At 38.5% G+C, this 26,812-nt stretch overlaps 1 protein-coding gene across 4 annotated transcripts in view; it reads right to left on the reverse strand.

Moving 5' to 3' along the window:
- Positions 1-4,389: 4,389 nt before the first annotated feature.
- The window catches only part of NABP1 (nucleic acid binding protein 1), a 45,808-nt gene continuing 23,385 nt past the window's right edge, over positions 4,390-26,812 (reverse strand). For 2 of the 4 annotated variants that reach the window (XM_082397452.1, XM_082397455.1), the window contains one exon: positions 4,390-4,828. The gene's annotated coding sequence lies outside the window, so the exon portion shown is untranslated. Of the gene's footprint in view, positions 4,829-7,580; positions 11,223-22,884; positions 23,128-26,812 lie in introns of those variants that run through there. The other 2 variants (XM_082397453.1, XM_082397454.1) reach the window with 2 other exon arrangements.

Consider the following 26,812-nt stretch of genomic DNA (forward strand, 5'->3'; position numbering starts at 1 on the left):
GCAAGGTTAAAAAAAAATGTGTTTAATAATAAAATTTAGCAAATACACTGGGAACATGACATGCCCTAAAGTTATCATTTATAATGAAAACAAAAATAATCTGAGAATAAAGACTTCTTTGAAGAAATAAGAGAAATAAATTCACAATCATGTAGATGGTCAATGCTGAAGCTAGAAATTGAATTCACTAAGATATTTCTGTGCCCTGTTAGTAATAACTCCCTAGGTTTCCATACTATGTTCAGTCTTTTTGTTGTTGTTTTTAATTGTTGTTTTAACGAATGGAAACATTTTATATGTAAAATAAATGAGAAATTAATGAGTATAAACTACTACAACAATCTTGGTAGCACATGTACAAGATATAAAATAAATGCTTTAAAAAGTACTTAAATTACTCAAATCCTAGCTCTGAAAAAATGGGCCCACAGGGGACTTCCCTGGTGGCGCAGTGGTTGAGAGTCCACCTGCCAATGCAGGGGACATGGGTTCGAGCCCTGATCCGGGAAGATTCCACATGCCGCGGAGCAACTAAGCCCGTGTGCCACGACTACTGAGCCTGTGCTCTAGAGCCCGCGAGCCGCAACTACTGAGCCCGCGTGCCACAACTACTGAAGCCCGTGCGCCTAGAGCCCGTGCTCCGCAACAAGAGAAGCCATGACAATGAGAAGCCCACGCACTACAACGAAGAGTAGCCCCCGCTCGCCGCAAGTAGAGAAAGCCCGCGTGCAGCGACGAAGACCCAACACAGCCATAAAATAAATTAATTAATTAATTAAAAAAAAAAAATGGGCCCACATCAAGGAAAACACATAATCAAGCCAGACACGTGGAAATTGGTAAGTAGCCTTAGCCAGCCACATGGATCTTCCCCTCCTAGCCTCCTAGGCTCAGTAGGTCTATGCTGTACTATTCCCTGGGAAGGACTGGTGTTTTCCTTTTAGTAGTTCACAGGTAGCAAGGTCAAGTTTGAATCTACTTGACTTTTTCTCTTTGTAAGCAGCAAGTCTCCTGTAACCAAGGCACCTGATATTGGCTCTGGTTACCTATTCCATATTGTTGTGCTGTCCAGGGTTATTTTCATAGCCATAATGAATCTCTTTGATAACTTCAGGGCTCCAGGTAATATAGACAATCTTGGGATGTCTTTTTCTAAATAAGAGGAGATGCTTGCATTCTCCTAGATACAGAGAGTTTCAGTATACCTCTCACCCATCATTAATATCTTATACTACCATAAAACATTTGTCAAAGCTAAACCAAAACAAAACAGAACAAAATCCTTGATACATTATTATGAACTAGTCTCCTAGTTAATAATAATTTGGATTATTAAATATTAATAAATATTTGGATTTCATCAGCTTTTCTAATAATATCCTCTTTCTGTTCCAGGATCTAAGCGTGACATACTTCATTTACTCATTATATCTCCCTAGTCTCCTCTAGTCTATGACAGTTTCCCAGGAGTTCCTGGGACAACTTTCCAGTATTTTCCAGGTTCCTCTACTGGAAAGTTACTATTTCTCCCTTCCTATAGTCTCTTTTTAGAATTAAGTCACTAAGTCTAGCCCACCTTCAAGGCAGAGAAGGTTCCACCTCCTGAAGAGGAGAATATCAATATATATAAAATAGAATTCTTTTGTAAGGAAGGTTTGTATCTTCTCCTCCAAACTCTTTATATGTGTCCCATTTCAGTACACACACACACACACACACACACACACTCTTCCAGTGTTACTCTCTGAGTCCTTCTCCTAACAGTCTCCCCCCATTCACTCTGTGCTGGCTACACTGGTTTCTATGCTATTTATCAGCCCATCAGGCATGCCCCGGCCTTAGGTAAACTTACTGTTTATTCTGCCTGAAATGCTTTTTGCCCACTTATCCACATGGCTCATTTCTTCACCCCTTCAGGTCTTTACTCAAATGTTATTCTCTTAGTGAGGACTTTCTTGGCAACTCTATTTAAAATTACAATCTCCCCGCCTAATCACTGCCCATCACCTTCCTACTCAACACTACTTATTCCATCTCCCTGACTTAATCTTTTCTATAGCTCACGGTCAAACATGCTATGCATTTTGTTTATTTATCTTTTTATTGTCTAGGCTACCCCTTGAGAATGCCTAAAAGCAAAATGGTTATCTCCTGTGGTGATCACTGTTTCCTCAATCCTTGGAACTATCTGTCCCTTTGTAGAAACTCAAAAATACATGTTGAATGAAATTATTTTTTTCAATATCTTTTTTTCAGGATCATTTTTTTCAGGATCTTAGTCATTTCAAGCTTCTGGGCCTCCTCACTTTGCCCTGGGGGCTGTATCTTTGTTCTTGGGCATATGCAGAGTCATTGCAGCAGGGGGAGAGCACCTGGTCCACGGTTATTAAAGATGATAGTAATAAGGCAAGCAGAAGTAAATGACATGAAATCTGTATATTCACCAAGATTTCCAATTGAATGGTCCATGAACTCTGCATCCTCCTCTTTCCCACTGTGGTGTCCCTTCAGGTCCTCTCACCCTCCAGCCCAAACCTTCTCAGAGATCAGGAATGCTCTGCTGTCTGAGACCTGTGAAGCTGCCTGCAGCCTATTTGTCTACGCCCGCCTCACTACTGATTCACCATGCCAGCACCAAGCAAGCCAGTGGATTCATGGAGAAGCTAACAGTCTCCTCAGGCTATATTCTTTAAAATGAATCACATGGGGCTTCCCTGGTGGCTCAGTGGTTAAGAATCTGCCTGCCAATGCAGGAGACACGGGTTCGAGCCCTGGTCTGGGAAGATCCCACATGCCACGGAGCAACTAAGCCTGTGCGCCACAACTACTGAGCCTGCGGGCCTAGAGCCCGTGCTCCGCAACAAGAGAAGTCACCGCAATGAGAAGCCCGCGCACCGCAGCGAAGAGTAGCTCCCACTCGCCACAACTAGAGAAAGCCCGCTCATGGCAACGAAGACCCAATGCAGCCGAAAGTAAAACAAATAAATAAATTTTTTAAAAATAAAATAAAATGAATCACAGATCTTTTCCATAGCTTCCTCCAAACTTTATGTGGAGTTGCAATCACCCTCTCTATCTTGGTGGATGGGAGTGTTAAGGACATAATTAACCCTTGAAAATTCTTGTCTTCATCTTCAGTGCAGAAAAGATTTTTAAATTTCTTTTGTGTGTGTGTTGGAGGAGTGGATAGAGGTGGTGGCACAATTCTCTCACACTTACAGTTAATGGATAAACTTTACATACGAATATTTGTTAAGAACTTCAGCTCTTGATATTCAAAGTAAAGCTTGTACAATTCCCCCCAAAAATCTTTTCTCTCTCAGAAAGCTCTTGCAAATCAAAAGCACCCAGGCTTCCAAGACTTGGAAGTCTACTATGGATATTTCAATGTATTTAGAAGTGCAAATAACATTTTCTTCTTTCCTGATTCTTCCGTGTCTGACCATCCCTGGAACAAATGAATGTCTCCTGAGGCCACAGAGGGTGTTAGTTCAGTGAGGGAGTCGATGGTTGGGAGGTGGAACAAACCAAGAGAAACAAAACCCACCCTGATAGTTCCCAAATTTACTCTGCCATGCAGAATATTCTGCTCCAATTTTTATGAAAACTCAGAAGTGCAGGCCACCTAACTTGTTTCTGAACAAGACAGCCAGACGGGGTCTCTTGTACCAAGCAAGTGTCAGGAAATGGTGCAAACCTGGCCCCAGTTGACTTGCCTAAGGCCATGATGGCCAATAAATAGCTTCACTGGTTTAGCTCAGGAAGAGACATAGCAAGGAAAATGTTATCATGCAGTAACTAAGTGGTCTGGAGTAGTGGTCTCCAAAGAGAGGGAGTACAGTCCAGGAATTCTAGAAAAATTATTAGAACTATTATTTCTATTTTATCTAAAGAAAAATAATAAAGTAGTTTAGCTTTGTTATTATCTCATACACCAGTTGACCCTGGCACCTTGCCTAGTTCTGTATGTTAAGTGGTTGTGTGCACATTAAATTCCTAAACGGTCTTGAGACAAGAATGGGAGTTTCATGAAGTCGAGAGTGGTACCTGCTTTTGTTCGTCTGCCTTCAGTATATTATGATATATTATAGCTAACCTGTGCCTGGTAGAGCAGCCATACTCATCTGAAATTAAATTCGCCGATGTGGCTTTTCAATAAGGAAATCAGCCCCTGAAGTAATCCAGCACCACATACAAGTTGTTATAGAAAGCAAGTCAAACTCTCAACAAATGGATAGACTAATATTTTACTGGACTAGCACTGTCACCACTTTCAACTGTAGTATATTATCTTGTTTTAGCTACACTAATCTTCAAATGTTGGGCAAGTGACTTAAAGGAGTTGCTACAATATAAACACTAATATACTACTAATAAGATAAACAGAAGTAAATTTTATAAATTTATTTATTTATTTTTGGCTGTGTTGGGTCTTCGTTTCTGCACGCGGGCTTCCTCTAGTTGTGGCGAGCGGGGGCCACTCTTCATCGCGGTGCACGGGTCTTTCACTGTCGTGGCCTCTCTTGTTGCAGGGCACAGGCTCCAGACGCGCAGGCTCAGTAGTTGTGGCTCACGGGCCCAGTTGCTCCGTGGCATGTGGAATCTTCCCAGACCAGGGCTCGAACCCGTGTCCCCTGCATTGGCAGGCAGATTCTCAACCACTGCGCCACCAGGGAAGCCCCAGAAGTAAATTTTAAAATGGCAGCAATGACCCACAAGAGAACTCTTAGCCACATACAGACAAAAGCAAGGACAGTTTAATCCAGAGGCTCCCAAACATTCTCCATTCACAGTGTCTTGATGTCTCAGTAGTATTTTCTTGGTAGCCCTAGATTAAAAAAAAGAAAGTTTAAAAATTCAATAGTTTCATTTATTAAGTAGTTAGGTCCAAAGAATTTAAGTATTTCTTTCCTAACAACTTAGTAGTCATTTGAAAAAAAAGTAATACACATAAATTGAAAAAAGAATTTATCTCATTCTTTAACAGTGACAATTACTAGTAGGATAAATGCACCTGTTGGGGTCTGCACAGCCTCTCAAACCTTGGAATCAGATTAGACACACCACTCTCTTTTCCTGTTCCACACTGATTTTCAGAGGCACTGCTTTTTATTCCAGCAACCGCCAAAAACCTAGGACTGCAAATATATGCCATCACTGAAAATATTATAGCATTACATAATGTTGAAAATGGAATCTACCTTGTGCTGGTAGTTCACATCCTATCCAACAGATGTTGATTTTTGCTGTGTTTCACTCAAAAGTTTAAAATATCCTGCTGCATCTCTGTGTAAGACCCTTGGAAAAAATACCTGAGTCCAAGACTGGGGCAGAAGATCCACAAGATAAGTCTAGTATATTTTCTCATATTCATAGGGGGAAGGAAAAAAACTCTTAAAAACTACTAGAGTTATATCAGAAGGATTCTGGAGCCAACTTAAAGACGTTCTCATTGGCCAGAGATGGGATAATTTAAGCATGTTAAGAATAATATCTTTAATAGATTGAAATGTATCAGTTTGTTTAAATCCTTGTCTTAATAATAATGATTTAAAAATCCAGTTGGTCATCTTGTAGATATATATCATTATTTTGAAAGCTGGTAAATAAATAGAAATAATCTAGCATTTCTCCTCCCTCTCTTTTTTTTTTTTTTTTTGCTTTATCTATTACAATATTTTTAGTCTACTTTTTATTGTAGTTTACATACAATATTGTATTAGTTTCAGTTGTACAACATCGTGATTCAACGTTTATATACATTACTAATTGATCACCATGATAAGTCTAGTAACGCTCTGTCTCCATACAAAGTTATTACAATATTATTGACAATATTCCTTATGCTGTACATTATATCTTTTCGACATTTATTTTATAACTGGAGCTATATATTTTGTAGCTCTCAGTCTTCTTCACCTTTTTCACCCAACCCCCCCACCTCCCTTTCTTCTGGCAACTGCCAGTTTGTTCTCTGTATCTATGGGTCTGTCTCTGTTTTATTTGGTTGGTTGTTTGTTTTTTAGATTCCACATATAAGTGAAATCATACTGTATTTGTCTTCTTCTGTCTGACTTATTTCACTTTGCATAATACCCGCTAGGTCCATCCATTTTGTCACAAATGGCAAGATTTCATAATTTTTATGGCTGAATAATATTCCATTGTGTAAATAAAATATACCACATCTTCTGTATTCATTCATCTATCAGTGGACACTAAGGTTGCTTCTATATCTTGACTATGGTGAATAATGCTGCCATGAACATTGGGGTACATATATCTTTTTGAATTATTGTTTTTTTTCCAGAAGTGGAATTGCTGGATCATATGGTAGTTCTATTTTCAATTTTTTGAGGAATCTTCATACTTTTTTCATAGTGGCTGTACCATTTACATTCCTACCAACCAATAGGAGGGCTTCCTTTTCTCCACATCTTCACCAACACTTGTTATTTGTTGTCTTTTTGATAACAGCCATTCTGAGAGGTCCAAAGTGATATCTAATTGTGGTTTTGATTTGCATTTCCCTGTTGATTAGTGATTTGAGCAATTTTTCATGTGTCTTTTTTCCATCTGTATGTCTTCCTTGGAAAAAGTTTATTCAGGTTTTCTGCTTATTTTTTAACCAAATTGTTTGTTTTTTTGATATTGATTTGTGAGAGTTCTTTATATATTTTGGATATTGACCCTTTATCAGACATACAATTTGCAAATATCTTCTTCCTTTCAGTAGGTTGCCTTTTTGTTGTATTGATGATTTCCTTCACTGTGTAAAAGCTTTTTAGTTTGGTGGGGGTTTTTTTTCTTTTTTTGCATTTGTTTACTATTGCTTTTGTTGCCCTTACCTTACAGATTGAAAAAAAATATTGCTGCAACGTCAAAGAGTGTACTGCATGCTTTTGTCTAGTCATTTTATGGTTTCAAGTTTTATATTTATGTCTTTATTTTAACTTTATTTTTGTATATGGTGTGAGAAAGGGGTCCAGTTTCATTCTTTTGCATGTAGCTACCCAGTTTTCCCAACACCATTTATAGAAGAGACTGTCTTTTCCCCCACTGTATATTCTTGCCTCCTTCGATTAATTGACCAGTTAAGCATGGGTTAATTTCTGGGCTCTCCATTCTGTTCCATTGATCTATGTGTCTGTTTCTGTGTCAGTGCCATACTTTTTGATTACTATAGCTTTGTAATATAACTTAAAATCAGGGAGTGTGATATCTCCAACTTTGTTTCTCTTTCTCAAGATTGTTCTGGCTACTTGGGGTCTTTTTGGGTTCCACACAAACTTTAAGATTATTTGTTCTAGTTCTGTGAAAAATGCCATTGGTATTTTGTTAGAAATTCCATTGAATCTGTAGATTGTTTTGGATAATACATTTTAACAATATTAATTTCCAACCTATGAGCACAGTATATCTTTCCACTTGTTTGTGTCATCTTCAATTTCTTTCATCAATGCCTTATAGATTTAGAGTACAGGCCTTTTACTTCCTTGGTTAAATTTATTCCTAGGTGTTTTATTCTTTTTGATACAATTGTAAATGGTATTGTTTTCTTAATTTCTCTCTCTGATTGCTTTTTTTTTTTTCATTTCTGATTTTATTTACTTGAGCCCTCTTTTTTCTTCATGAGTCTGGCTAAAGGCTTACCAATTCTGTTTATCTTTTTAAAGAACCACCTGTTAGTTTCAGCTGTTGGTCTTTTCTTTTTTTTTCTTTCTTTCTTTCTTTTTTTTTTTGTCTCTATATCATTTATTTCCACTCTGATCTTTATTATTTCCTTCTAGTAACTTGGGCTTTTTTTATTCTTCTTTTTCTAGTTCCTTTAGGTGTAAGGTTAGATTGTTTGAGATTTTTCTTATTTTCTCTCTTTCTTATATAAACTGAATCATTGGGTAACCAAATAGTAGATGAAGGGTGTTTCTCTTTATACAAGTATTGCAGCTAGCTAGTAAATAAAGAAGAGATGAAATAATTATAGAATATTACCATTTTGCAACATCTAATAAATTATAAAATCTTGAAATCAATTATAAATGGTTGGGACCATCACAGGAGAGAGAGAGAGAGTGAGAGTGAGAGAGACATCCAGACACTTGATAAATTTGACAACACACAAATTTTAAACTTTAAAACACCATAAAAGATGTCAAAATACAAACAAGCTGGAAAAATATATAATATACATATTAGAAAATAAGTTAATTTCTTTAACATTTAGAGAACTCTTAAAAATCAGTTTGAAAAAATTAAATATGCCAATAAAAATAGATGAAAACATGAAACATCAGTTCCCAGAAAAATAAATACAAGGACATTTATTTCAGCTTTGTTTATAATAGTCAAGTCTTGGAAATACATGTTCATCAGTGATAGAAAAAATAAAAAGATGGAGAGGAATATATAAATAAAAATAAAATTAAAAGACATGTCAACCAATCACTATGTGTGGACATTATTCAAATGATGACTCAAATGAAAATATTTTTTAAAAAGGAATGACATTTATGAAACAATTGGAAATTTGAACATTGACTGAATATTTGATAATAAGGAATTAGTGTTACTTTTTTTCATCTGATAATGTTTATGTTTTAAAAAGCCCTTTTCTTTTAGAGAGTCATACTGAAATATTTATGGATGAAATGACATGATATCTGAAATTTCCTTCAAAATAAATAAGGGAGAGAGAGGTGTAGATGAGCCATGAATGGCTATAAGTTGATAGTCAGTGGAGTTGGGTACTGAGTACATGTATGTTCAAGAAATATTTTGTCTACTTTATTGTATATTCAAATTCTCATAATAAAATGAAGTTTTAATTTTGTAAGAAGAAAAAAAAAAAAGAGCCAAAGAGGAGACAGTATAGCTTGATTTTTAGGAGCACAGGTTTCAGAGTCCAATGCCTAAATTCAAATTTTAGCTCCATGGGGCAATTATCTGAGCAGTTGCTTTCTCAGTTTTCTGATGTGTAAATTTGAAGTGATAATAATACCCACCTCACTGGATTGTCCTGAAAGTGACCTTGACATAACACCCTAAATTTGGCAGACAGAATGCCATTGACTTTGAGTTCAGAAAATCATGACATGGATGTAATTCTTCCTATTATGTACACTATTAGTTCTAAATTGTTCCCACACCATCCTTATCAGTGTAAATAATCAGAATCCCAGAATAAGAGTGATATTTTGAAAATTCTACACAGAGACTCTAGTATGCTTGCCACAGGGGTCATGATTCTGCAGACCATTACTCAGGCAGTTTCTTGGGGATGCTCACATGGCAAGAAGCCAACAGCCAGCACCAACTTGCCAATCATGTGAGTGAGCCACCTTGGAAGTGCATCTTCCAGCCCCAGTTAGGGCTTCACATGGCTGCTGCCCCAGTTAACAACTGACTCAACCTCATTAGTAACCCTGAGCCAGAACCACCGAGCCTAGACACTCATGAATTCCTGACTGGCAAAAACAATAAATACTATGAGTGATAATAAAATAAATTAGTGGCCATTTAAAGCCACTAAGGTTTGGAGTAATTTGTTACACAGTAATGGATAACTAATAGACATATAAAGATATGTGAACATTAAGATTCACTGGTAAATATTAATTCAGCTGTAAAATGCTACTCCAGTTTGCATAATTCTCAGAAAAAGAAAATGTTCTGGAGTGCACTACAGAGAAGTTCCTTTACAAGATCAGCAGTGGTCATGATTAATATATGGACCAATTAACACAGCAGATTAAGTGTTGGCTCAAAAAAAAAAAAAAAAAGAGTTTGCCTTCTTGGGCTATATCATCCACTTGTTTGAAAACAAAGTGTGTTTTTGAAAAATAAACATTTGATTAAAAACCATCTAATGTAAAGCATAAGAGGTAATATGGATTGTCAGCAACAAACTGTTCCTGATGGCATGTGTACTTTGGGTTTGTGGTCAATTTATTTTTTTCCTCAATTGATCTTAGTATTCTTGTTGGAACCATCTGGCAATACTATTTCCAAATATGCATTGGAAGTTCCAGTATGGAACTTTGCATGGAGCTATGCAAATAAGGTCAGGGATAGTTAGAGCTATAAACTATAATTGACAAAGACTTCAGTTGAACAGAAGGTCTTCTATTTGTCAAGTGTTGTGCTAGATGCCTGAAACAGAAAACTCAGTCAAGTGTGAATTTTTAAAAACTCAGAGTCTGAAAACTCTTTTAAGTAATAAAGGCATTGATACAAGGGATTAATCAATTCAAAAGGGATGGGAGGAGAACCAAAATGAAAATCAGGGGCCACAAAGAACTAAGATGACTGAAGAAGACAAGGGGCCAGCCAAGAGTTATGTGACTTCCCTGCTGAAGAGAGATTGGAAGTTCAGTTAACACCATCACGATGCCTGTTAGTTTTAGGTTTTTCTCTAATATAATTATGATATTAAATTTTTTTTTCTTCTTTTTTTGGCTGTGTTGGGTCTTCATTGCTGCATACAGGCTTTCTCTAGTTGCAGTGAGCAGGGGCTACTCTTCATTGCAGTGCGCGGGCTTCTCATTGCAGTGGCTTCTCTTGTTGCAGAGCACGGGCTCTAGGTGCGCAGGCTTCAGTAGTTGTGGTGCATGGGCTTAGTTGCTCCGCGGCATGTGAGATCTTCCTGGACCAGGGCTCGAACCCATGTCCCCTGCATTGGCAGGCAGATTCTTATCCACTGTACCACCAGGGAAGCCCGATACTAATTATTGAGTAAACTCAACTCTCAATTAACTCTCATTCCATGGGGTGGGTCCTATTAGTCTCAGTATTTCCAATAATGATATAAATTATAATTGTAAAACATTTATACAGAAATATGTATGTCACACTATAGTTAATCTTTTAAAACTTAAAAAAAAATTTTTTTTTAATTAATTCATTTATCTTTGGCTGAGTTGGGTCTTTGTTGCTGCGCGCGGGCTTTCTCTAGTTGTGGCGAGAGGGGGCTACTCTTTGTTGAGGTGCACGGGCTTCTTGTTGTGGTGGCTTCTCTAGTTGTGGAGCACAGGCTCTAGGCTCACGGGCTTCAGTAGCTGTGGCTCGTGGGCTCTAGAGCGCAGGCTCAGTAGTTGTGGCTCACAGGCTTAGTTGCTCCGTGGCATGTGGGATCTTCCCGGACCAGGGCTCGAACCCGTGTCCCTTGCATTGACAGGCGGATTCTTAACCACTGCGCCACCAGGGAAGTCCCTAAACCTTTTGAACTAAAAAAAAAAATTTTAAGAACTAATTTGGTAAAGGTACATACCCTAAACCTACTAATTTGCCTTCTAAGGAGCTACCTTAAAGAAAAATCTTGCACATTTGCACAAGAAAACATGTAGAAAATATACTTTCCTGTATTGTTTATAATAGGTAATATTGGAAAGTTTAATGGGGTATTAAAATATAATTTCTTTCATTGCTTTTCATTTTAGGGTTTGCCTAGTTGTTCTTGATTGTTTATTTTTCAAATCATCTTTAGATTCAATTTGTCTAGCTCTAGGGGAAAAGTTCAGTGGTATCTTTATTGGTTTTGCCTTAAACTTATATACTAACTTGAGAGAGTTGACATTTCTGAGGTTAAGCCATTCCATCCAAGAGCAAAGAATATCTTTCCATTTGTTTAAGTTATCTGGGTTTTTTTCCTTTCATACAGTTTGCAGAGCCATCCCTCTCTTACTCTTAGATCATTGGTGTGGGTGGCGTTGAGCCTAATCTGACTGAGGGGAAAGAGTGGGCACACGGCCCAGGTTCTATCCATCAGAGTAAATGTTGGGTTCAGGAATGGATATATGACCTGACCTGGACCAATGAGCATCAGCTGGAGAACTGTTTCTGCCTCTATAAGGAAAGAGAGACAGTCTGCTGGGGTTGCTGAGGTGATAGAACGTAAAGCTTCAGTTGTTTGGAAAGAGTCTAAGAACAAAGCCAACACCAAGAAAAAGACAAATCAAGGGATGGAATGAGTCAGGCTCCTGACAACAATCCTTGTACACCAGGATCCAGCCTTGCCTGATCGTGTACCTTGGAGTCAGTACATTTAGTTTTTTTAAGACAGTTCAAGTTTAATTTTTATTCCATGCAACTGAAAGAGACAACATGACTAATATAATACTTTAAAAAATTATTTTGGAAATCCATGTAGCGCATGATTCCATTGTTATCAGATCATTTCTGTCTTCTACCTTGGTCACCCTCACCTAACTTTATCTGGATCAAGGTCTTGAGGCAGAGGAAGGACATAGTGAGAGCAGTCCACACACATCATTTTCTCTGCAAACTTTTTTGTCTCTATAGCTAGACAAGAAGGTCTTTGCTTAGAGACATGCAGTTAAACTTATATTAAAGATTTCAGCTCCGGAAGAAACGGTCTGGCCCTCTGCAGCCACAGGACACTGTATCACACGTATAAGACTCCTCATAACAATGAGTCTGACACATCCCTTTTTTCTGAACGTAAAAATCAGCCCTCCGGCTCTCATTTTACAAAGCGAAGACATGCTTTGTAACTGACTAAACACATAAAGGACAGAAGGTATGAACCTGGAGCTACTGTTTCTAAGTAGTTGAAATACATGCAACCAAAAGCTACAGGAGATCTTTAATATACCTGTCCCTGGTTCACATATTCCGCTGCTTCTGACTTGCACCACAAAACACAAAGAGCCCAGCAACACAAGAAACCCAGCAAATGTGCAGACGGCATGTCCCAGTAGGGGCCTCAGCCTCTCACAGCATGGGGCTCTGCCTCTCAGCGATGTGAAAAGCCCATCACAGAACCGAGGTTTCCAGCTGATGCTGCAGCCTTCTTACATTGCGGATAAGCAACTTCTCTACCGCTACTTTTCTCCCACGAATTTCACAGATGGTTCCCGTGAATTTGGCACAACCTCGTCACCTGAAATTTCCTAAGAAATGACATCTCTACCCCTGGAGAGATGAAGTAAATGTGTAAATGTATTTGAGGATTTTGCCTTAAATATCATGCTACATATTCTAGTTACATTGTATCTTGGCCATCGTAATGTGTTTCTTTTTATACATTCTAGATTATATAACATACACTCTCTAAAAAATGTATCAGAATCTCTAAAACTGTTACTTACTTCCATCCATTCCTCTTCTCTTAAATTATTAAGGATTTATTATGTACTCAATTTCTTGAATTCTGCACCAGAACTAATTATTTATTCCATTCCTCCTCTTTTGTTTTCCTCCCCTTTCATTTCCCTCCCCTTTTTATTCCCTTGTCCAGTCCTTCCTTCTTACTGTGCAAGTTCCTTCACTAGGCCCTGGATTACTGTTCCGTGTGTGTGTGTGTGTGTGTGTGTGTGTGTGTGTGTATGATAGAGTTTAATGAATCTATTATAGGTACATAATCTGTTAGAAGTGTATCAATTTACCCTAAGGTTTGCTTACTGGGGGATTTAGGAATGGTGAAGCAGGCAAATCAAGAGTCTATCTGCAGGACTTCCCTGGTGGCGCAGTGGTTGGGAATCCGCCTGCCAATGCAGGGGACACGGGTTTGAGCCCTGGTCCGGGAAGATCCCACATGCCGCGGAGCAGCTAAGCCCGCGAGCCACAACTACTGAGCCCACGTGCCACAACTACTGAAGCCCACATGCCTAGAGCCCGTGCTCCGCAACAAGAGAAGCCACCACAATGAGAAACCCGCACACTGCAACGGAGAGTAGCCCCTGCTCACCGCAACTAGAGAAAGCCCACGCGCATCAACGAAGACCCGATACAGCCAAAAATAAATAAATAAATAAAATTTAAATAAATAAGTAAATAACAAATCTTTAAAAAAAAAAAAAGAGTCTATCTGCAGCAGGAAAAAAAAAAAAGGAATTTCCTCAGAAAAACTCATTCTAAGGGGAGAGTCAAGATGCACAATTTAGTGGTAGGAGTGAGGGTGGTGAGTCCCAGAAAAAAGGGCTACAATAAAAGAGTGAGAAAGCAGGTGATGTCACCATCACAGTTGAGTAGGAGACCCCAGCTTCCACCCGCAACAAAAATCAACAATTAGGCAGCTATCCACGAACAAAATTAGCTCTGGGAGAGCTTAGAAGTCCACTTAAGAAACTTCAGCAACACAGTGGAACAAAATTCCTTCTGAGAATAACCACACACACACACAAAAGGAAGAAAAAATAGCTTCATTTTCCCTACATCATCCTATCCTCCAGGCTGACATTGCACAGTACCAAGAGGGAACTCTCTGGCTCAAAAGAGTGCCCCTCACCAGGAAAGCGGGAACAAGGTAAGTGACCAACTTCCCCAGACTTTCAGGATGCTTCATGAAAGACCCTCTTCAGTCTCGCCCTATCTAGAGACTAACAAAGCTGAGACATCTAGAGATGGCTAGAAACAAGGAAGAAGAGCAGAGGCTAACAGGATCAGACATGCAGTGGGAACCATGAAGTGGGGGGAGCCATTCAGAGCAGATTCCTAGTGACTGGTTTTGCAGAGGACCCCAGCAGCTTTCACTGCTGAAGAAACCAAGGCAACACAGCTGCCTCAGGCCCCCTACAGATCTCACCACTGAGGTTTCCCCCCGAAGATTTTTCCATTTGCAGACACCAGCTCTCTCCTTGCTTTCTCTCCAACCCTTCCCTCCCCTTTCCCCAACAAAGCTGGGATCCATACTGGTAGCCAGCGCTGGCCTCTGCTACTGTGTGAGTGTGAGATACCAGCCTAGACGCCAGCAGCTGGCCCCCAGAACTATATGTGCTTTGAGGACTACCCCCTCCAGCTGTGCACCTGCAAGACCTTGGCCCAATTCCTGTCACCAGTCTCCAGTGCCATGCACATGCCCATAGGGAGACCCTGAAGCCACAGGAGTACACACAGACAGCCACGATTCCCAAAGCTGATTGGGGGCCCAGACCTGACACAGTCTCCTGTCACTGGCCTGTGCTGCTGGCTCACCTGTAGCTAACCCCTCCGGCTGCACACCTGTTTGCCCCTGGCCCAACTCCCATCACTGGCCTTCACTACCGTGCGCATACCTGTGGGGATACCTACAGCCATATGAGTGCATACGAGGCAGCCAGGGCCTCCACAGCTACTAGCATGCCCACAGTTGGCCCCAGCACTTACTGCTGGCCCTGGCCATAACCACTATGTATATGTCTGCATCCAGCCCCTGCCACTATACAGGCACCTGAAGTCAGCCTCCATGGTCAAGTGTATGCACACCACCAGTGCTGACCACCACTGATGCCCTGTTCTGGTAACTGGAGGCCCTGCTAAAGACCCCAACAGGCCTTACAGCCACTGCAGAACTCCTTCAGTGCTTGCCAAGGACCACACAGTTGTCAATGCCATGGACCTCAGCAGCCTAAGCCAACAAGACATTATACCTCCCCCAGAACCAGAATCACCACAAGCCCCCACATTTTGTGACTTATATCACTAGACCCCAGTTTGCAGCATGCTACAACATGCACCCACCCTGAGGTGAAGTACTTTCCATACCAAAGTTAGTCTATAACATCTGAAAGAGGTGACTGCTTCTTCAAATGTGCAGATACCTATGCAAGCCTACAGGGATCATGACGAATTAGGGAAACATGACACCACCACAGGAACACAGTTAACTTACAGTAACTGACCCCCCAGAAATGGAGATATATTAATTTCCTGATAAAAGATTCAAAATAATTGCTGTAAAGATGTTCAGAGAGCTATAAATGAACAGAGATAAACAATTTAACAATTATCCATTTGAAGTTATCCAGTCAGAGGAGGAAAGAGGAAAAAGACTGAAAAGGAACGAAGAGAGTCTATGGGATCTATGGAACACATAAAGAGAAACAATCTGTGCATTACTGGCATGCCAGTGGGAGAAGAGAGAGAGAAAGGGACAGAAAGATATTTAAAGAAATAATGGCTGAGAACTTTGCAAAACTGGGGAGAGATTTGGACATACAAGTTCATGAAGCTCATAAATTTAAACCCAAAATGATTTCCTCCAAGAAACATTATAATAAAACTGTCTAAAATAAAAGACAAAGAGAGAACCTTGAAAGCAGCAAGAGAAAAGAAGCTTGTTACTTACCAGAGAACCCCTATAAGTTTATGAGCAAATTTCTCAGCAGAAACCTTACAGGTCAGAAGAGAGTGAAATGATATATTCAAAGTGCTAAAAGAAAAAAAAATTCCAACCAAAAACACTTTTCCCAGCAAACATTGTCCTTCAGAATGAGAGATAAAGACTCCCAAACAAAAGCTAAGGGAGTTCATCACACTAGACCTACCTTAAAAGAAATGTTGAAAGGAGTTCTGTAAGTTGTAATGAAAGGATGCTAATTAGTAACATGAAAACATATGAACATATAAAACACGCTGGTAATGGTAAGTACATAGCAAATTCAGAATACTTCAATACTGTAATATGTTAATCACTTAACTCTAGTATGAAGGTAAAAGGACAGAAATATTAAAAATAGCTTTAGCTACAATAATTTCTCAGTGGGTACACAATAGAAGAACATGTAAATTGTGACATCAAAAACATAACATAAAAGGTGAGGAGGGAGTAAAAGGGTAGAATTTTTTAATACAATTGAAGTTGCAATCAGCTTTAAATAGATTGTTATACCTGTAAGATGTTTCATGTAAACCTCAGGGTAACTGCAAAACAAAAACCTATAGTTGATATGAACATGATAAAGAAAAGGGAATCAAAGTATACCACTATGGAAAATTATCAATTCACATTGGAAGACAGCAGGAGAGGAAGAAAGGAACAAAATAATTAAAAACCAGTCAGAAAAAAATTAACAAGGTGTCATTAGCAAGTCCTTACCTATCAATAATTACTTTAAATGTAAACTAAATTAAATTCTTTAATCAGAAGGCGTAGAGTGGCTGAATGGATTAAAAAACAAACAAAACAAACAAACAAACAAAAAAACACCAAACTATCTGCTGCCCACAAGAGACTCATTTCAGCACTTCAGCTTTGAGGACACACATAGGCTCAAAGTGAAGGGATGGAAAAAGATTTTCCATGCAAATAGAAAGCAAAAGAGAGCAAGTATAGCAAAAGCTATACTCATATCAGATAAAATAGACTTTAAGTCAAAAACTGTAACAACAGAAAAGAAGGTCATTATATAATGAGAAATGGGTTAATTTACCAAAATTTATGATAATAAATTATATAAATATATGCAACCAATATCAGATTACCTAAATATATTAAGCAAATATGTAAAATATCTGAAGGGAATAATGGAAAACAATACAATAAAAGTAGTGGCCTCCAATACCTCACTTTCAACAATGGATACATCATCCAGACAGAAAATCAATAAGAAACATTGGACTTGAACTATACTTTAAACCAAATGAACCTAACAGACATATACAGAACATTCCATCCAACAGCAGCAGAATACACATTCTTCTCAAGCACACACTGAACATTCTCCAGGACAGATCACAAAACAAACCTTAGCAAACTTAAAAAGATTAACATCATATGAATACATTTTCTGACCACAATGTTATGAAAGTAAAAATCAATAATAAAAGAAACACTGAAAAATTTCACAAATATGTGGAAATTAAACAGCACACTCTTAAACAACGAATGGGTCAAAGAAGAAATCAAAGGGGAAATGAAAAATATCTTGAAACAAATGAAAATGGAAACATAATATATCAAAACTTATAGGACACAGCAAAAGCAGGTTTAGGTAGGAAGATTATAGCAATAAATGCCTACATTAAACAAAAAAAGAAAGATCTCAAATAAACAACCTAACTTTACACCTTAAGGAACTAGAAAAAGAAGAACAAAGTAAGTGCAAAATTAGCAAAAGAAAGGAGATAACAAATATCAGAGCAGAAATAAATGAAATAGAAAATAGAAAACAAATAGAAAAAATCAACAAAACTAAAAGTAGATTTTTTGAAAAGATAAACAAAATTAACAAAACTTTAGCTAGAGTAACCAAGAAAAAAAGGAGACTCAAAAAAATAATATTATAAATGAAAGAGGAGACCTTAAAACTGATAGCACAGAAATACAAAGTATTGTGAGACTACTATGAATAAGTTAAGTAAACACCAAAAAATTGGACAAGCTAGAAGAAATGGATCAATTCCTAGAAACATCCAACCTACCAAGACCGAATCATGAAGAAACAGGAACTCTGAGCAGACCAATAATGAGCAAGGAGATTGAATCAGTAATCAAAAACCTCCCAAGAAAGGAAAGCCCAGGACCAAATGGCTTTATGAATGAATTCTACCAAACATTTAAAGAAGAATTAATACCAATCTTTATCAAACTCTTCCCAAAAAATGAAGAGGAGGGAATGCTTGCAAACTCATTTTATAGGCCAGCATTACCCTAATACTAAAGCCAGATAAGAAAATGAAAGGAAAAGAAAAGTACAGGCCAATATCCCTGATAAATATAGAAGCCAAAATTATCAACAAAATATTAGCAAACCTAATTCAATAACCCATTAAAATTATCATACACCAGGTCAAGTGGGATTCATTCCTGGGATGTAAGAATGGTTCACCATATGTAAACCAATAAATGTGGTATATCACATTTATAAAATGAAAGATAAAAATCATGAACATTTCAATAGATACAAAAAAAGTATTCAACAAAATTCAATACCCTTTCCTAATAAAAAAAACTCAACAAAGTATGTATAAAAGTAACATACCTCAACATAATAGAGGCCACATATGACAAGCACAACTAACATCATACTCAATGGTGAATGGTTGAAAGCTTCCCTTCTAAGATCAGGAACATGACAAGAGTGTACACTACCACCACTCCTATTCAACATAGTACTGGAAGTCATAGCCAGAGCAATTAAGCAAGAAAAAGAAATAAAAGGCATCCAAATCAGAAAGGAAAAAAGTAAAATTGTGTGCTTGCTGATGACATAATACTGTATATAGAAAATACTAAAGATACCACCAAAAAGCTGTTAGAACTAATAAATGAATTCAGTAAAGTTTCAAGATACAAAATCAACATACAACAATCAGTTTTATTTTTATACACTAACAATAAACTACCTGAAAAATAAATAAATAAATCAATTTCATTCACAACAGCATCAAAAACAATAAAATACTTAGGAATAAATTTAACTAAGGAAGTAAAAGATCTACACACCAAAAACTATAAGAAAGAAATTGAAGAAGACACAAATAAATGGAAAGATATCCATGTCCATGGATTAGAAGAGTTAACATTGTTAAAATGTCCACACTACCCAAAGAAATCTACAGATTCACTGCAATCCTATCAGAATTTCAAAGGCATTTTTTACAGAAATAGAAAAAAAATCCTAAAATTTGTATGATATCACAAAAGACCCTGAATAGTCAAAGCAATATTGAGAAAGAAGAACAAACTTAGAGGCATTACATTTCCTGATTTCAAACTATATTACAAAGCTATAGTAATCAAAACCATATGGTACTGGCATAAAAACAGATACATCAACCAATCTAACAGAATTGAGAGCCTGGAGATAAACTCATGTACATACAGTCAACTAATATTTGAAAAAGTAGTCACGAGTACTCAATAGGGAAAGGACAGTGTCTTCAACAAATGGTATTGGGAAAACTAGATATTCACATTCAAAAGAATGAAGTTGGACCCCTACCTTACTCCTTTCACAAAACTTAACTTCAAATAGATTAAGGACTTAAGCACAAGACCTGAAACCTGAAACATAAAACCCTTAGAAGAAAATAGAGGGAAAAAACTCCTTGACATTAGTCTTGACAAGTATTTTTTGGATATGACACCAAAAGCACAAACAACAAAAGCAAATATCAACAAGTGGGACTACATCATACTAGAAAGCTTCTGCACAGCAAAAGAAACAGTCAACAAAATGAAAAGGCAACCTTTGGAATGGGAGAAAATATTTACAAACTGTATATATGATAAGGGGTTAATATCCAAAATATCTATAGAATGCATATAACTCAAAAGCAAAATAATAATAATAATAATAATCCAATTAAAAATGGGCAAAGGACCTGAATAGATATTCTTCCAAAGAAAACTTCCAATTGGCCAACAGGTACATGAAAAGATGGTCAATACCACTAATCAACAGGGGAATGCAAATGAAATCCAGAATGAGATATCACTTCATATGTGTTAGAAAGACTATTATCAAAAAGACAAGATACAAGGGTTGGTGAGGACTCAGAGAAAAGAAAACACTTGTGCACTGTTGGTGGCAATGTAAATTGGTATAGGCACCATGGAAAACAGTATGGCGGTTCCTAAAAAAATTAAAAATAGAACTACCATATGATCCACCAGTCCTACGTTTGGTTACATAGCCAAAGAAAATGAAATCACTATCTCAGAGAGCTATCTGCACTCCCATGATTATTGCAACATTATTCACAATAGCCAAGACATGGAAATATTATTCAGCTGTAAAAAAGACGGAAATCCTGCCATTTGCAACAACATGGATGGACCTTGAGGGCATTATGCTAAGTGAAATAAGTCGACAGAGAAAGAAAAATACTGCATGATCTCACTTATGTGTGAAATCTTATACAGCCAAATTCACAGAAGTAGAGAGTAGAACTGTGGTTGTCAGGGGCTGGGGGATGATGGAAATGAGGAGATATTGGTCAAAGGATACAAACCTCCAGTTATAAGAGGAATAACGCATAGCATGGTAACCACAGTTAACAATACTGTATTTTGTAGTTGAGAGTTTTTATGCGAGTAGATTTTAAATGTTCTCACAACAACAACAACAAAATGGTAATTATATGAGGTGAAAGATGTATTGACAAACCTTATATATCTTCACAATATATACATCTATCAAATCATCACAGTATACACCTTAAACTCACACAATGTGTCAATTATATCTCAATAAAACTGGGGTGGTGGGAGAATGGAAAAAGTGAGAAATGCTAAAACAGACAGAAGTTCAAGACAGCAGAGTGATTAGCATTGAATCCATCAGCCTCTGCAGCATCAGAACATGGCACCCTCAATGTATATTATGCATGCTCTCACAGTCCTGGCTGCCTTGAGCCCAGACTTAGGGACACACCCAGAGGCCTCACTACCACCTCTGGCAGTGTCCAATACTAGGTACTAAGGCAGTGGAGCCATCAACAAGGAAAACTGACCATCACTGATGGACATCAGTGGACACTCCCATAGGCATTGATGTTTGGGCTCCCATAGCAGCAGGAACTATCACCATCCCCAGGGCCTAGAGTGAACTCTTCCCAGTACTCATTGTCAGAAGCTGAGAAGGGCCAAACTGTGACTCTATTACAAGTCGTTATTATCCCAGCATCTACCACAATACCTGACACAGAGTAGGCATACGCTGAATATTTATGGAATGGATGCGTGAATAAATGGATGAGCAATGAATGAATGAACAAACTAGAAAATATCGAAGTCACTGGATACACATTTTCAACTATGGGAATAAGCTTCAAAGACTGTCTTTAAAAATGTATGAAGGGAATGTTTGTGAACAGTTAAAACTCCAATCAAGGTGGCGGAGAGCAGTCTCAAGGAGGCAGAACTGTATTTGGTTGTAAGTAGAACCCTAATCAAGTATATCAGACTCATGTTTGAAAGAAAAACCACACGAATAGAAGATGATCAGCCACATGAGCAGAGGAAAAAAACAGGATCCCAAAGGAAGAAAATGTTTACAAATAACTATGCAAGTGTTACCTAGAGGAAAAGGAATTCTGACTGAACACTAACATTTTGAACTTCTTGGTAACAGTACCCCAATCTGTTCCAGCTGGGGGATACTTCTTGAATCAAATCACTCCTAATATTTGGATTCCTTGCTCACCAATCTTCTGCCAATCCAGGCATTTTCATTTCTTGACAGTTATAATGCTTCCTAAAATTTGACAAATTCGTGCATAGGAGACAAGCCTCTCAGGGCCGGGTTAATGGCACTCTCTTGGGGTGCTGGAAAAATGAGATTTCTGAGCCCCAGGGCTGAGGACTAGCTATGCCCTGATGGTAGTGAAACTCCCAGAGTGAAGGCCGCAAGCTGTGGAAAGTTGTTGGTGGCTGGCTGGTCTTCTAGAAGTCACTTCTCTTCTTTGCCCAGTGCCCTTGCCAATATCACCTCTCCCCCAAGAGAGTCAGAGGAGGACAGTAGGAAAATGGTGAACGGCACTTAGCAACCAGTGGTTTGTAATAAACATAAAAAAACACCCTGGAGTTCCCCAAAAAGGTGTAAAGAATTTTTAAATCTCTGGATTTTTCTACAAAGAAAATAGAAGCAGAACCAAAGAAAATCCATTTTGTGTCTGTCACTATGACGCTATACTTTGTTGGGCCAGTGTCTCTGGGAAACTTTGTTTACACCATATTTATCCCAAATCTAATAAAATTCAAAGTCACTTAGTATTTGCTTCTGTGCATCTCACCAAGTCGCCAATTACTTCCAAATTACCAAGTTCATCTTGTTCACTGATTATCTTGGTACCTCTGAAACATTTGACATTGTAGATCACCAGCTCTTAATGGAAACTTTTTCTATTAGGCACAATGATGGGGCAACATGTTGCCTCTCACCCTATCTCTTCAGTGGCTTCTTCACTAATTCCAATTTTTCCTCCTTATGCCTACTGGAGTTTGAGTCTTCAGACCTCTACTCTCTATCTTTACTCCTAGCGAGTCCTGACCCATTCTGACTACTCCAACCATTTTCAACCAATATTTATTTATTGAGCAGCTCCTGTGTGGTATGCTATCTTCCTCGTAATTGTGACTCAAGCCCAGCCCTGACTGGTGTCTGGAACATTAGATGCATGCCTTTAACAGAACTTCCGGACATTTATGTGTTGATGGCCTACCTTCACCTCCAACAAAGCACAGTATTGGATATGCAAATCAAAATAGCTTAAATATAAATGAAAATCATTTGCTCGAGCACAGGTTTAGAGTGAATTTCAGGATTCTGGCTTCTTTTTTCTGTCTCAGTTCTGCCCTCTTCCATGGGTTGAATTAATGCTCAGGCAGGTTACTGGCCTTAGCACCATCTTCTTAGAAACCTCCACACCATGAGAGCCAAGTGGAGGAAGAAGCAGATGGGCAGGCTGAAGCCCAAAAGAAAAAAGAAAGATGAGTTAGAGGTCCAAGCAAACCACTACCTTGAACACTCATAGAGGCCACAAGAGCAGAAATATGGAAGGCAGGTGGCCAGGCACAATGGTACAAGTTGTTAGATTGCATGCTACTGCCTGGAACTTGTTTCAATGGATCTAGAACTTCCATAGCCATCTTGTTGCCACAGCCCCTGCTGAGAGGCCCACTTTGCACACACCAAAACAGGCTCTCTTGGTTCTGTGACATTCTGGACTGGTTGTATTCTCAGGTGTGGCTGAGTGTAACACATGTACAATAGATCATCTCTTCTGCTGCCTTAAAAAATATCCTCAGGTGGACTTTCTCATTGTAATGAGTGGTTGCCACAGTTCCAGGACTCAAATGTACATCTCAGATTACAGGAGAAGAGAGCCTCTCTTCCACAGCCGCTGAACAGAAGCTAATGGCTTTATCCTGACTGATGAATTGGGGTCAGCATCTACCTCTGAATGGTCACTGTGGCCAGAGAAATGCTTTGAGCTGTTGGTTTAGGTCACAGCTCCAGGCTCTTTCCTGAATCAGTTACTGGGGCAAGGGGATGTGATTATCATGACTAGCTTAAGCCAAACAGAGCCTTTCTCTGTAGCTAGAATTGTGTCAGCCCCACCAAAAGTATGGTTGCCAACTAATGGGAGAAGGGTGGAATGGATGCCAGAGAGGCAACCAATAGTTTTAGCTACATCTTGTCTATTTGGAACCCATAGAAAAAGAAGAATTCTGTATAATCAAGTTTCCATACAGCTAAGGGTTTACTTCATTCCTTATACATATTAACCAGCTTGAAGGACATAGTTCAGAAGTGTATTCTTTATATCTTCTACTATTAACAGAAGTATACCGAATATAAATTAACTATTTAATGATGATTTGAGGTCATCATGCTGAAAATTTATTATTGTACCAATTACAGTACAGGGACTGACCCCAGGAGTTACTGAGCTGTGCATGGCTATGGCCCATGAAATGATCCAGAACACTATGAGCTTTAACAAATTGTATCTACTTTTTATGACTCTTCTTTCTCTTCCCTTTCTTTAGATTGCTACTTCTAATCTACAGTGGAATAATGAAGGTTTTTAAATTGCGTATAAATTAAAAGTAAAAAGAAATCGCCTAGGTGGAAATATGCCAGAATGCAAACCATGGTTGCCTCTAGGAAGGGGTATTAACTTGTTTTTATTCATCTTTGTTTCCTCATTATTGTTGTCTATAATGATTAAGAGTAACTTTTATGATCTCACACACACACACACACACACACACACACACACCACACACCCCATACACACACACATGCAAAACTAAACAAAGTAAATAGGATTTGGGTGGTGCCTTAAAATTCCCCAAGTGGAAAAATGTCCCAGGTATTAATTCTTCCAGCCTGTGACAGATTTTCTAGCAGATTTAAGGCCTTGTTGTTGATTCTCTGTTGCCTGGTGTTTTCTGGGTCAGGGAGTATATATGCTTGAAGCGAAGAGATCATAGAAATGTCAAAACATACCAGGGGGAAGGTCAGCTACCTACCTACCGCGAGGCTTTGACCTGGTAGCTCTCCACCAGGCAGAGACTGGCCTTCAGCCTTACAGATGGGGAAACGCAGTTTTGCCTGTGCCTCAGGGTTGCACAATTCATGAGGATGATGACTCAACACTGTGGAAACTCATGATTGACATGTGTGCTTCTTACCCAGAATATCAACTTAATGACAGACAATGAAAAAGGACCTGCTACTCAAAAGGAATTTCTCTCCCGGCATAGAAAACCATATGGGGAGCCAAATTATATTTAGAAGGTTGATTTGGTGAGCATAAAATTAGAACAAATTACGAAGTGTCATAAGGTTAAAATAGCCTGGTACATCCATCCATCAACAGGCTGGGTCATATCTGCCAATCACACCTGACTGCCTAAGGCCTCAGACCATTCCGAACAATGCTTTTTGGACACTGCCAAACTTTATCTTCATGGCTCACCATTTTATTTATTTCATTACCAAATAACCCCCTTTCTAATGAGCAATTCTTTCTTTGGATGAGTTAATACAGTCACAGGCTTTGGATAAAGATTATTGCTCTTAAAGTTACTTTTCATACTTCTCTTTACATATAGCTCCGGGAGAGCAGTTTTCAACTGCCAGGGCCACCTCGTGGTTACCTCCCACTCTACATACTGTGTTCAACTTCTAAGAGAACCGAAATCCAAATCAAAAAGAGTACAAATAAATATAAAACCAAACTAATTACCTTACCCACAGCTCCTCCACCAAACCAAATCAGTTCCCCAAACTACCTTATCTTTTTAAAAAATTAATGATAAAGCTCATCTTCGACTCTTCTCTCTCTGTTGTCCCTTATTCTTGAGGTGGCCAAGTCTTATTTTCTCCTCCTTCTCAATGTCTCCCCCATCCATTGTTTGCTTTCCATTCCCACTGCCCCACTTTTTTAAAAAAAATCTCAACCTGAATTACTGCGAGTCCAGTAATTCCTTTCCTAGCCTCCTGTTTCCTCTCTTCTCCTCTCATCTGCATATCATTGCCCTATTAATCTTCTAGGAACTTTCTCAAAATATTTAAGGACCCCTCATGACACAAAGAATGAAGTGCGAATGCTCTGGACCAGTGCTCAAAGTTCTCCCAAGTTCGGTCTTTATGTTCTGTTTGGCTTTGCTTTCTGTGATGCCTCAACAGGACCCTGCATTTCAGCTTTGTATATTCACTATGGACAAATGAAAAAGTTAAATACAGACAATACTTATGTTTTGTAATGCAAACCTACTGGGAAGAAGTCTTAGAAATCAACACCAATAGATACCGTTTGCAGATTTTCATATTAACAACTCATTCAAATTAAAAAAAAAAATTCCCTGTATTTACCTTCACAGACACATACATACTTTCATAGAACCATGGTTAGTTACCAGGTAATCAACGAGTATCCATAGCTGCAGTCATGCTTTTGAAGGAAACCTAAACCTGTCCAATATAGGTCTTAATCCAATGACAACTTCAGACAAGCATCGCATAACTCATATTGACTTGTGACCTACAATCATTCAGGAATATCTTGGGACATAAATGTCTCTGACATTTAATGTGATAGAAACTCTGCTTATTTCTTACGCAGGCAGGATGTGACCTTGAGGGACATAATATGATCTGTTGGGTTTAGTCACCTTTCAGTAAGAACCCAACACAAAGTGATTTGAGCAATAAAGGGAATATTTTGACTCATGTAATTCAAAACGTGACATAGCTATACCCAAGTATTCAAACATGAACATATCTCAGCTCTGCATTTCCTCATGCTTTATCCCCAGTAGATTCTTTCCAGATAGAAGGAACGACCAGCAGCTCAGTCTTAGCAACCAGAGCAAAAAGATGGTGTCACTTTCCCAATACTATCAATAAATATGCTATGGTAGATTCTTATTGGGCCAGCTCAAGTCATATGCCCATTACTGAACCAATCATTGTGGCAGGGGGGCACATTGTCTTGATTACCCAGGACTGTCTCATATACTCCTGCTCCCTGCTGAAGCCACAGGATGGGGTCAGCCCCACTGCACTACATGGATTGAGAATGGAGGAAATGTAGTTCTCCCAAGGAAAATCAAATGCTGTTATCAGAAGAAGCGAGA

This window comes from Balaenoptera borealis (genome assembly GCF_965194805.1).
Source record: "Balaenoptera borealis genome assembly, chromosome: 6".
Taxonomy (NCBI): Eukaryota; Metazoa; Chordata; class Mammalia; order Artiodactyla; family Balaenopteridae; genus Balaenoptera; species Balaenoptera borealis.